Raw genomic sequence first — 12,919 nt, forward strand, 5'->3', positions numbered from 1 at the left:
GCGGTGCTCTGATGAAAATGAAGCAGATAACTGCAAAGACCACAACTAGTGGCACCTCAGTTTTCAAATATATACTGCATGATACACACGCACCAAATGATTAATTAAACAAACAAACAAACAAACAATTTAACTGTTAACAACCTGATGTGTCACTACTAACGTTAGTGCTCACCAGTTCTTCCAGATGTGAGCACATAGTATATATTCAGCATTCCTTCATGTGTTGACCCCATTTCTATTACATAAATAATAATAATAATAATTCATTACATTTATATAGCACTTTTCTGCAGCGCTTTACATATGAAAGGGGGAATCTCCTCAACCACCACCAATGTGCGGCATCCACCTGGATGATACAACGACAGCCATTTTGCACCAGAACGCCCACCAGACACCAGCTTATTAGTGGAGAGGAGACAGAGTGATATAGCCAATTAGTATGAAGGGATGATTAGTAGGCCAACGGGCAAGTTTGGCCAGGATGCTGGGACACAGTCCTACTCTTTTTCAAAAGACATTCTGGGGTTTTTAATGACCACAGAGAGTCAGGACCTCGGTTTAACGTCTCATCCAAAGGATGGTGCTTTTTGACAGTATAGTCTCCCCATCACTATACTGGGGTGTTAGGACCCACAGAGACCACAGGGTGAGCACCCCTGCTGGCCTCACTTACACTTTTACCAGCAGCAACCTGGTTTTCCCAGGTGGCCTCCCATCCACAGGGTGATATGGCTGCATGCAAAACTCCCACCATGCCTACGGGTCTCCCGCAAAATATTCTGAAACCACCTGCTCCCGCGAGATTTGCGTTGGGTCCCGTGGTAGTCACAACCCAATGCAGCTCTTATTTTTTGTTGGGTAAATTACTGATCATATGCTGTATTAATATTATATTAGGCCTAAGGCCTGTTGTTTCTACACAAGGCTATAAGACACCCAGTTAAACTTTCGTTTTCTCAGTTAACTTTCGTTTCCTAATTAAAAGAGCCCTGGTGCGATCCTGCGACTATACCTCGATTGTTCTCGCCACGATTATCTTCAGAAGCAAGGTCGAAACAACTGATAAACATGAGTACGTCATTTTAGATTAGAGAAATCGTCCAGCTGTACTTTGCCACATTAAACAATAAGGTATCTGTGCAAGCTAGGCCAAGGCCATGAAAACCAATAAACAGAATATATCATTTTAGATATGAGGCAGGATGCAGCTGCACTTCTGCTGCATCAAAACAAATAAAATTAATTGTGGCAGACCGAGACCAATGAGAAGAATATACGTCATCTCAGATAAGAAGTGTTTGATCTTACTGTATAAAAATGGAGTCAGATGTTGGGAGGGCAGATGATCTTTGAGCACCTCTATGAGGGATATTGATTGTCTCACTTTGTTGGCTCGAGCGAATAAAGTAATTTTTGTTTGGCACCTGGAACCTTTGTCTCTTGAGTATTTTTTCTTATGAAGATTCAAGCTAAGACTTTTTGCCACAACACCCTCTAATTGTAGCTCTACCAGTTGTGCTACAGGAACACTTCCATATAAAATGCACTTCAAGTGTCGGAAAAACCTATGTAACCAAATACAGTCTTTTTTCCAAAGTTTGACTTGACATTTTAATCTTTGATATGATATTCAGTCAATATTAAAGGGATAGTTCACCCAAAAATGAAAATTATGTCATCATTTACTCACTCTCATGTTGTTACAAATCTGTATAAATTTCTTTGTTTTGATGACCACAAAGGAAAACATTTTGAGGAGTGTATGAAACTAAACCAATCATCAGAGGTGGACACTACTAAAGTATTTTTACTTTCTACATAAAAGTAAATTTTCAACTATTCGTATTTTATCAGTGTTTTTCTCTGGAAAACATACACTCCAAAGCATATTATCGTAATTTTTACTCCACTACATTTCATAATTTCAAGTTTTTGGTTTTTATTATGTAAGTACATTAAACATCTAGTATTTCTTTTTACTTTTACTTAACCTGATAAGGAACACTGTGCCGTACACGGTACACCCCCTCCCTTGCACGTGAGGCTGCATTACGTCATTGTAACTTTGAAGCATTAAATCTTCAAAATATACGGTCATGCGGCACATCGTTGGAGAGCTTAGACTTTCGGGATTCCATTAAGCGCACACACAAAGCATATTATGATTTTTAGCAGTCATAAAACTGTAATCTAGTTGTTAGTTACCTGAACCGGGCGGCGCCGATTTAGGATATTTACTTACCTTCAAAATCTCCCCTTTATCCGCTTTGGTGAAATTGTCCAAAACAAATTTAATTAATAAATCCCCAAAAGTCCAAGGAAATGGAATATCCAAGCCTTTTAATCCAAAACGATTTGTTCATCTCACAATCTTGACGTTTCTGACCAAATTACGATATAAATAGTGTATACAATTAGTTCAATAACGGACATTCGTTCGAATCTCACTTTTCATTCACAATTTATAATGAATATATTCAGATGTCACGTTTATTGTGCAACGTCTGAGGAACAAATATGCCCCCTTGTGGAATTTCGGCCGTTCCATAAGAGGCTACGTAAAAAGTACTTTTGTACTTTTACTCAAGAAAAGTAAAAGTACACAATTTTTATGTAATTAGGTATTAAATCAATATTTAAGCAATATCGCTCAAGTAGGAGTGTGATATAGCTCTGTATCATCATATAGAGCTATATCACACGACTCCGAGAGCGATATTGCTTTTATACAACAGTTCGACGGCACACGTTTGAAAAACGAAAACTAGAAAACAACAACGGAGTAATTTTAAAAGCCTGTTTGTTTGAGAACTACTTCTTCCGCCACGGATTTGAGGGCGGCCAGAATGACAGGTAACACTTTCGGCTGCTTTGAATCTCATATTAACTTAATGGACGGATTCGCCGTTTTTAAATATTACAATTTCTTGGTCACAAAGTGTAGTTTTAAGATTAGTTCAGTCGAGAATATATATGTATTATATTTAAATCTACAGTCGATTAGTAAAGATAGCGCCTGTTTGAACGTTTGCTTAGTGAGATTCGGTACGTATGAGAACCAAAGCATGAATGAGCGGACGTCAGTGTTCACTCGCCCCGCTGACCACCGCCCTCTCTGGGCTACATCTTTGACAGGGATTCCCTGGCTCTCATGTTGGCCTGATGGTCAAAAATTTGATCAAATCACCAGTATTTGGTGTCATGATGAAACTATTACTTGTTTTCTTATTCATATTTAGTGTCTTTTGTGTTGCTATTGTTTTGGCGCGAGGTAAAAGTTAATAAAACTATACTTCTATAATGTTACTATTGGTTTACCATTTCATCTTAACGCGATACGAGCACTCGGTTATTATTAGACTTCGTTCTTGTCAGTACTATATAAAACTGTTTTTTATAAGTTTCAGAGAGATGTTTTTGCATGCTGCTTATAAATATACCAGTGGCGATATCTCATAACATGTTTTAATAGTCACGTCGCGATTAAATAAATGATCAATGTCCACATTTAAAAGCTGCTGTGCTTACCTGCAGTTCCACTGTGTTTTCGCATTCTGATAAGAGATATAGCTCCAGAAAAATGTGTTTATATCCTCTTTCCAAGTGTTTCCAAAGACATAACTCCCATTTACTTTAACGTAAGATCCAAGAGCGCTGATCTTTGACGGAATAATAACTTCTGATTGGGGATTCACAGACTGATTTATGAGCTAGTGAACTAATGAGACACACGGAGAGTGATTCAAAACAGCGCGGTTGTGTGTGTCTGCAGTGTTTCCATTCAGAGATGAGCCTGTTTAGAGGACCTCCATTCACTAGGTGGCGGAATGATCCGAAAGGTGAAGCGGTAACTGTGCCGTTATCAGCACAATATCGCATAGCTCTTAGCCAATCAGATTCGAGAACCAGAAAGAACTGTTGTATATAATATAATATAATATATTATAATATAATTAATATGCAATATAAAAGGAATACACAGTATGATTCTGTGCTTTAGAATGTAGTGAACATTTTTTAGTAAAGTAATTTTGTCCCAAGATAAACACTCTGCTTGGAAAATTTACTTAACATACTCAAGTAGTGTCCACCTCTGCCAATCATGAGCCCCATTCACTTCCATAGTATTCTTTTTCCTAACTGGATCAGGTATGAATTGTTATTTTACGGAAGTTTGTATTAAGTTGTAGACTCGGAATAAAGCCTTTTCCCCGTTATTATTTGATTCACGGGTCCGGACACCAATTGTCTTGCCAAGAAAAATCTTCTATTTATATATGTCAGGAGAGAAACCAGTGAAGATGTTCTACTTATGACAGCCTATGCATTTCTTTGATTCTCCTTCCTTTCACCCCGTCATCCCTTAATTTCTCTGGGGTGGTACAGTAAGGTTTGAGCTTTTATACATCACAGAAAGACTTTACAACTTCCTTGTAAGGTAGAAAAACATGTTGCTTGAGCATCTCAAATATAGAACATATATGTTATGCTTACACATGGCACAGTCCACTTCTCTATATTAAGAAACTACCCTTGGTGTATACTTTCTGGTGCTTTGCAAACTGTACACATGTGACATATCATTATCAGTGGAATGTGTTACCCTTTTTCAATCCCCTGACATGTGATACATGCTATCTATAGTCTCCTCATGCATTCAAACACATGCATTTAAAACTCCATAAGATAATACAACTGATTATGAATATAAAGAATAATAATACAGATACCTAAAATATAATAATGAAATCATATTAAAAGAATAAATTTTAAGTCTTCAGAAGTTTATTAAAAAAATAAAACAATTCATCATGATCAGCCATTTATTTTTCATTTGAACGTTTAACAATACTGTATATGAAACACTTTTCTTCCATTGTGCTGGTATCACTGCAAGTCTTCAAAGGCTTGTTTTCAGAAACAGCATTGGTAAACGTCTCCTTTTATACTAAATACTTTAAAAAATCTGCAAATACAAACTAAATAATTGCACACTCTTTGAAACCACATGCAGCACTATTCTACCCACATACATTATGTGTGTAATGCTTTGAAGCGGCTACAAACAATTTAGAGACAGTACTGCAAACAATACTGTATATTTTTCTATTGCTAAAGAGAACGGACATCTCGGATAAAAGTATGGTATTATCAAACTGAAGGGCTGCAGATGAAACATTCCACTGGAGTCCACAAAATAAACTCATTAGTCATTAAAAGAAAAAAAGAAGCGGAGAGCTTTGTGACTGAGATAACATTTATCTCACCAAATGACAGGCTTACGGTCTGAGCGTCTTCTTCCACTGAGGGGATTAAAGTTTTAAATATGACTATTTACAAAAGTCTGCAACAACTAGAAGATGCATGATACACCAACACTGAATTGTAGAATTAGGACGTGCATTAATTGAAGAGTTGAACTCTCAACAGTACCTTTGAAAGATGTTTGACGTTCTCTGACAGGGTGATGAAAGAGAATATGACCTTTGATGGATTGTAATGTCTTGTAGAGCAGACCGCTCACGGTATATGCTTGGATGCAACGTTTATTGGGTCTGACATCCAGGGCCCAGGTCAGGAAACAGACAGATCGGCTTACCCGTCCGACTGTTAGCTGCCTTGACATGTCAAGAACACACATATCCCAGCACATAATGTTTATATTAACAAAGTATCAAAACATCTCGACTGTGTCTATTCCTCGAACAAACAAATACAGAGCACCGTTTACCTCATCTCGTACAAATCTTGTTAATATAAAATTTGAAAACAACACTGTTAAACCTTGCAGTAGATTTCTGGGTAAATAACTGTCAAATTGGCAGTATTTAGCTTTAACATCGGTGAAAGGTATTTTACTGTGATTTGAGGTGCAGTTATGCTGCACTAATAATAAACTACAGTAAATTACTCTTTGCACCAATTAAGGAAAATAATTGTAATATTATCTGGTAAATTACTGGCACGCACGCACGCACGCACGCACGCACGCACGCACACACACACACACACACACACACACACACACACACACACACACACACACACAGGTGCAGGTGTCACCAATTTGCCTTGATAAACTCGTTTGTTTGTTTGTTTACTCTGGAGCGTGTTGTGTTGAACAATATGGATTTGTATGTTTAAAAGTTTAAAATGAGTAAGTAAACTGTTAAAATATTTGTGAGTGTCTTTAAAACACATAAAGTTAAGGTTCAAAATAGCTTCCTGTTTAGCAAGTTTTCAGCATCTCCTATCAACGTTAACCCTTGTGCATTGTTCAAATTCACTGCCCTTTCGTGTTGTTCGTGGCCAAAAAATGCCACTAAATGAAACTGTTGTAAAAAATTATCAGATTAATATAAAATAATAATAATAATAATGATTAATCTGTCAATCAACCTCAATACTAATCAAAATTACCAAATATTTACAAAAATTCCATAATTGTAACTCTTTAATTGCCAAGTTTATAAGTGAACTTCCCAAATAAGTATTTGGAAAAAAACACAAAATGACTTATTTTCAATATAAAAAGTGATTTTGGACTGGATTTTTTAAAACCCTTTTCACAGTCTTGGGCATTTCAACGATTAGAAAAAACATTGGCTTTTTCTTACTCATTTATGGTTTGTGGTCATTTTTGCCCCATTGACTTCCATTATAGCAACATTTTTTGATTGCCAAGCCATGACACCTTATTATCATGCATTTTTTATTGTTGTTGTTTTTCCTTTTGCAAAGAGGTAAAATTTATCATTTTACTGTTGATCACCATGGGGCACCATTAACCCTTTAGTAGGCCTGTGCAAAAAACCAAGCTTAATTTCTGGTTTCTACTTCAAGTTATATGGAGCATTTTTGTTAATGCTTGAATTGTAAGGATATGAGAAGGTCATTTAAATTATGTTGAATTATTGCAGGTTTGGAATAAACTGAGGGTTAATGGTGACTGAGATCTTTTTTTTTGAGGGTGGGATTTGACATGATTTTGTTAAGTGTCTTAAAAGAATTTGTCTATTTGTATTTGTATTATATTGTCAGGATCCTGCCAAGGAGTCTTGTTTTGTAATTATATCTAGTCATGATGGCAGGGTTCTGGCAGTCCCATGCTCTATGTGGAGGTTCATGGCCTTGTTTATTGGGTCATGTGCCTCTGAGGGCTATTTCATACAAACTCGACTTGAATTAACCTAACAAATGAGGCGAGGCTAAAGCGGTTTCAAAAAAGGCAAATTAAGCTTACGCAATCCAACTAATGTGATCCAGATGTCCCTAGTCAAGATAATTGCGCGTGCACGCTATTCTTGAGCAGCCCTAGTGGTCGAGCGTGGATCAAAACGATTAAAGTTAAAGAGAGAGCGCTGATTTGTAATAGAAATGTATGAAGAATTTACTACTGACTAAAAATGATAATACTGCTGCAATAAACAAAATCATATAAAATAGTTGGAAAGTCCTTATGGATTAAATCATTGCATGCAGAAACTAAATTTAAATATATTGTCTTATTTTAAAGTGATCACATGAAAGCATGAAACACTGTTAGAAATGATGGCCTAGTGGTTAGTGCTCTCAGCAGCGCATGCAGGGATCAATGCTTATGTGGTTATGCTTTGCTAATTTAATTTTTATATACTGTACTTTTAAAAAATAACAAATCTTAACTTTTAAAAGACAATTTGTAGTTTACTAAGTAACCTATATAATACATATGTAGCAGATGAATGATTTTAATACATTTACAGTAACTTTAAATGTAACTTAATTTATTTTATTTTTTTTGGGGGGGGTACATTTCAAAAGCAGCAACTTGAGTGGACAATAAAGTAACAGGTGAAAATAAAATATAAATATATTGTTCATAAGAAGTGTAGTTGATTTAAGCATAATCATATGCTAGAAGAAGTGTCTAATCTCATAATGTTAGCTGCCATATAATGTGAGGAGGGCACTGGCATCTATCAGCAGCACAGCTTTACCCCTGCAGATGAACTGTGCTTGAAAGAAAAAAATGGGGTCACTGAGAGCATGGTGGCTGAACAGCATATGCATTTCTGAATTTACAGTAGTACAGGAAATGATTGTGTAAAATCATATATGTTACACATATTCTTGACCAATCATTATTACTTGACATGTTACACAAAACATTTTTGATGTCAAATTATGTGTGCGTTATAGAGCCACAAGTCATCATGTTAAACCCTGGGAGTATGAGAGATTTCAAACCACTGGTTTATTATCACACTGTTAAAAAAATTAGCTGTAGTTATGCATCTGTTTGCCAGTAACTTATGTAGATTTAAAGGTTTATTATTTACTGGCAACAGTTTGTTCAAAGTTAAATCAACATTAAACATTAACAAGTCTATGGTTTTACAGCATAAAACTATAAAATAACAGCCTCATGCAAAGCATTTTGTGAACCAGAAATCCTCATCAACCTTTTTCTGTTGTTTCCTTAATATTTTGGTTCCCAGAATGCTTTGCATGAGGCTGTTATTTGATGGTTTTATTCTGTAAATAAAAAGACTTGTTAATGTTTAATGTTCATTTAACTTTGAACAAACTGTTGCCAGTAAATAACATACATATAAATCTACAGTAAGTTACTGGCAAACAGCTGACAGTAATACTGTAAGTTCTACATAATTTTTTAACAGTGTAGTGTTAGGTGTTGATAGATAAACAGAGTTTTATGAATGGTTACAGGGTGAGGATCAGTTGAAGAAAAGCCTGAGGTATAAGCACATTATGCTGTAAGTCTACAGTACAAGCCTTGTGAGCTGAAAAATTATTGTATGCAGAACACTAACAATCTTCTCTGTGATAAAAAAAGAATTTTAACTCATTACAACAAAATGCCAAGAGCATAATTACCATCACATATTTATATTGTATTCCTTCAGCCATGCAGACACCATAGTTTTTTTTTTAATTTCAAGAAAAATTTAACAATTAGAGAAAGATACAATTGTATCGTTGCAATTATATGAATTTAGATACATCTTAAATTTGTTAATAAACTATTATCCTTATATTGAGGTAGTTAAGATTATCATTTATATTCAACATTTGATAGGCCTATATACCATATTATGAAACACATGTCTATTTTTTATTAATTATTATTGTAACAAAATTTATCAAATTTAATATATAAGTTGATTTTCTTTAATTGTTAGATTAATAGTGGTTAATAAAGTCAAATAAAATGTCAAAGAGTCAGCTGTAATATCATTGCATTTATATTTCAGTGTTAGTGGAAGTCTAGTTAAGCAACAACTAAGGCTTAGCCTGACAGTTAGCCTGCTCCGGACCAGGCTAGTTTGCAAGCATAAGTTTCCATAGTAACCGGGGTTGAGCTAGTTCAAGTTTGTTTTATGAAACGAAATCCACCGGCAATAAGCCAGACTTAACAAAATAAGCCTGGCTTATTCTGTAATCTAGTTTTATGAAATAGCCCTCTGGTGTCTTGTCTCTTGTCCCCGCCCCCTCGTTCTCCTAGTAATCATTGGTTTTCTCCCATCACCTGTTCCCCCTTGTCTAAATATTTTGGGGTTATTTCTCCCTTTAATGAAGTAACATCAACAAAGAATCTTTCAAAATTTTTAGAGTACCACAATGAGTATGGCATTTTATATACAGTATTATACCTGAAACATGTTTGGTACTGTACAGTAATTAACTGAAATCACTGCTGCCAGCTATTAACTGTAATTCCTAACCTACAGTATAAAACTGGCAACATTGTTGATTACATTACATGATTACATTAGTTTAAATGAATCCATCCCACAAGGCTATTATTATAAGCACAAACCTCACTTAAAGGGGGTGGTGTAGCTACAATCTACAATAAAATATTTAAAGTAAACCATAAATCTAAACTCATTTGACATAATGATGTTAAATATGGACCTTACTGATCATAACAACAAACAGCTTTCTTTCATCCTAGCTCCTATCTACAGACCTCCAGGCCACCACACAGATTTTCTTAAAGAAATTGCAGATTTCCTGTCTAAGCTAGTAGTCAGTGTAGATAAAAATCTTATTGTTGGGGACTTTAATATCCACATCGATAACCCAAAAGATGTGTTAGGACTAGCGTTTATAGATGTTCTAAATTCTCTCTGTATTAGACAAAACGTGAAATGGCCCACGCATACCCGTGAACACATATTAGACTTAGTTCTGTCACTTGGGCTCAATATTAATGACATACAAATATAACCTCAGAGCGATGCTATTTCAGACCAGTACATTGTCTCGTACACGGTACTTCTAGATAGTATCGCTCGGTCCACAGCACGCTACCGATTTGGCAGAACAATAATTTCCACTACTAACAATAACTTTATTAGTACTCTCCCAGTACTTGTTTTAATTCCCATCCAATTAATTCCCAAACGCTGCTCCGTGCATTGGAGCTCCGTCGAGTTCATCATCTAAATCCTATTTTCTTACTATCTCGTTCCTATCTATATAATATAACGTACTAGTTTATCTTAGGAATACTTTACCGTGACGATTATTGAACAGTATTAATAAGTAAAACGATCTATCACTAGTAAACACCTACCCTACTGAAAAATCCAGCTAAAACCAGCATAAGCTGGTAGCTGGTTTTAGGTGGTTTATGCTGGTCCTCCCAGCCTGACAAAGCTGGTCATGCTGGTGGGCCAGCTGGTATTCCAGCATGACCAGCTAAGTCCAGCTAGACCAGCTTAAAATGTGACCAAAACACACATAGACCAGCTTGCTACACCAGCAAAACCAGCTTTCTACACCAGCAAAACCAGCTAAAACCAAGCGGGGGACCAGCTAAAACCAGCTCACCAGCTTATGCTGGTCTTAGCTGGATTTTTCAGTAGGGTAGTGTTAGCATATAGCCCGCTAGCATCAGCAAACGGTGCCGGCTGAAGTTAGCACTTGCTCACTGTCTGTTTATTGTAAATCTGCCTTCCTTTTCGATCTAATGGCGGACTCATCCAATGTATGTTTTTCAGACCTTTCCTCACCAGAGCGGGAAGCTGTGGAGGAGTTGTGGCCCGGCGTTCGCACCAGGCGGTACCGCGTGCCTCACATCACCCTGGCTCCAGACACCCGGAGTTAAACCGAGGCATGCAACGAGCGAGCATCCATCTCGATGCAGCTTCACGGACCGCGTTCGGGCAAACGGAGACGCCATCGCCCAGCATGAAAACGGTAAGACTCCGCTTGTCATTGTAACCTGCACTACTTGCCACATGTACAGTTTAGCTTCTTCCGTCAGCATAGAGGGGTTTACATGTGCTAAGTGTATTGAAGTAGTAAGGCTGACGAAGAAGGTTGCAGAACTAGGAGCGCACATCCGAACGCTAGTTGAGGACAGTAAGACCGCTAATGTTAATGTTACAAACACTGTTTCGGGTGCGATTAGTGTTAAGCGTAATACACATGGCTCGGTTCCGACTTCAGAGTCAAGGCGGCTGACTAACTGGGTGACTGTCAGGCGGCATAGTCACATTCGGCATCCAAATCACGTTCCTGTTTTAATATCAAACAGATTTTCTCCACTCAGCAATACACCGGCTGAGACATCTGTTAAAGGTGCCCTGGTTATTGGAGATTCTATACTCAGGAACGTTGGCATTGAGGCACCAGCCACCATAGTCGATTGTATACCGGGAGCCAGAGCGTCTGACATTAGATCCAAACTTAAAGTGCTGGCTAATGCTAAACGTAAGTTTTCTAAGATTGTTATTCATGCCGGCACGAATGACACCAGACTCCGCCAGTCGGAGATCACCAAAGATACTATTAAAGAGGTGTGTGAAATTGCAAAAACGTGCCCTCAGCATAACGTAGGGTTTATAGACAATTGGAAGCATTTCTGGGGAAGACCTGACCTGCTAAAGAGAGATGGCCTCCATCCGTCTCCGGAAGGAAGTGCTATACTCTCTAGAAATCTGACCAATAGTCTTACTTTTGATATTGTCTGACTATCCAGGGCCCAGGTCAGGAAACATACAGATCGGCTTACCCATCAGTCTGTTAGCTGCCTTGACATGTCAAGATCAAATATATCCCAGCACATAGAGCCTTTTTTACCAGAGTACCAACACATCTCGACTGTGTCTGTCTCGTACAAATCTTATTAACATAAAATTAGAACACAATACATTAACAGATGAAACTCAGATGTTAAAATTCGGCCTTCTTAACATTAGATCGCTTACCAATAAAGAACCTATTATCAACGAAATAATTACTGACCAAAACTTAGATGCACTCTCTGTTTAACAGAGACCTGGCTTAAAGCAGACGATTACACCAAGCAGACGATTACACCAGTTTAAACGAATCCACCCCACAAGACTATTATTATAAACACGTTCCTCGTCTAAAAAGAAAAGGGGGTGGTGTAGCTACAATATACAATAAAATATTCAAAGTAAACCATAAATCCAACCTAAAATTTAATTTGTTTGAAATAATACTGTTAAATATGGAAATAACTGATCGCAACAACAAACGGCTTTCGTTCATTTTAGCTACCATATATAGGCCTCCGGGCCACCACACAGATTTTCTTAAAGAAATAGCGGACTTCCTATCTGAGCTTACAGTCACTGTAGATAAAGCTCTTATTGTTGGTGATTTTAATATCCATGTGGATAATCCAAAAGATGCATTAGGACGTGCGTTTATGGATGTTCTAAACTCTCTCTGCATTAAACAAAACGTGTCAGGGCCCACGCATACTCGTAATCACACATTAGACTTAATTCTGTCACTCTGACTCAATATTAATGACATCGAAATATCACCCCAGAGCGATGCCGTTTCAGACCATTGCCTTGTGTCATACACAATCCTTCTAGATAGGACCGCTCAGTCTACAGCATGCTACAGATTAGCCAGAACA

The 12,919-nt window shown here is 37.1% G+C and overlaps 1 protein-coding gene across 1 annotated transcript in view; it reads right to left on the reverse strand.

The window, feature by feature from the left end:
* Positions 1 to 12,919, reverse strand: part of zfpm2b (zinc finger protein, FOG family member 2b) — a 157,771-nt gene that overhangs the window by 11,259 nt on the left and 133,593 nt on the right. The gene's annotated exons all lie outside the window — the stretch shown is intronic.

This window comes from Misgurnus anguillicaudatus, chromosome 20, assembly GCF_027580225.2.
Source record: "Misgurnus anguillicaudatus chromosome 20, ASM2758022v2, whole genome shotgun sequence".
Classification (NCBI taxonomy): Eukaryota; Metazoa; Chordata; class Actinopteri; order Cypriniformes; family Cobitidae; genus Misgurnus; species Misgurnus anguillicaudatus.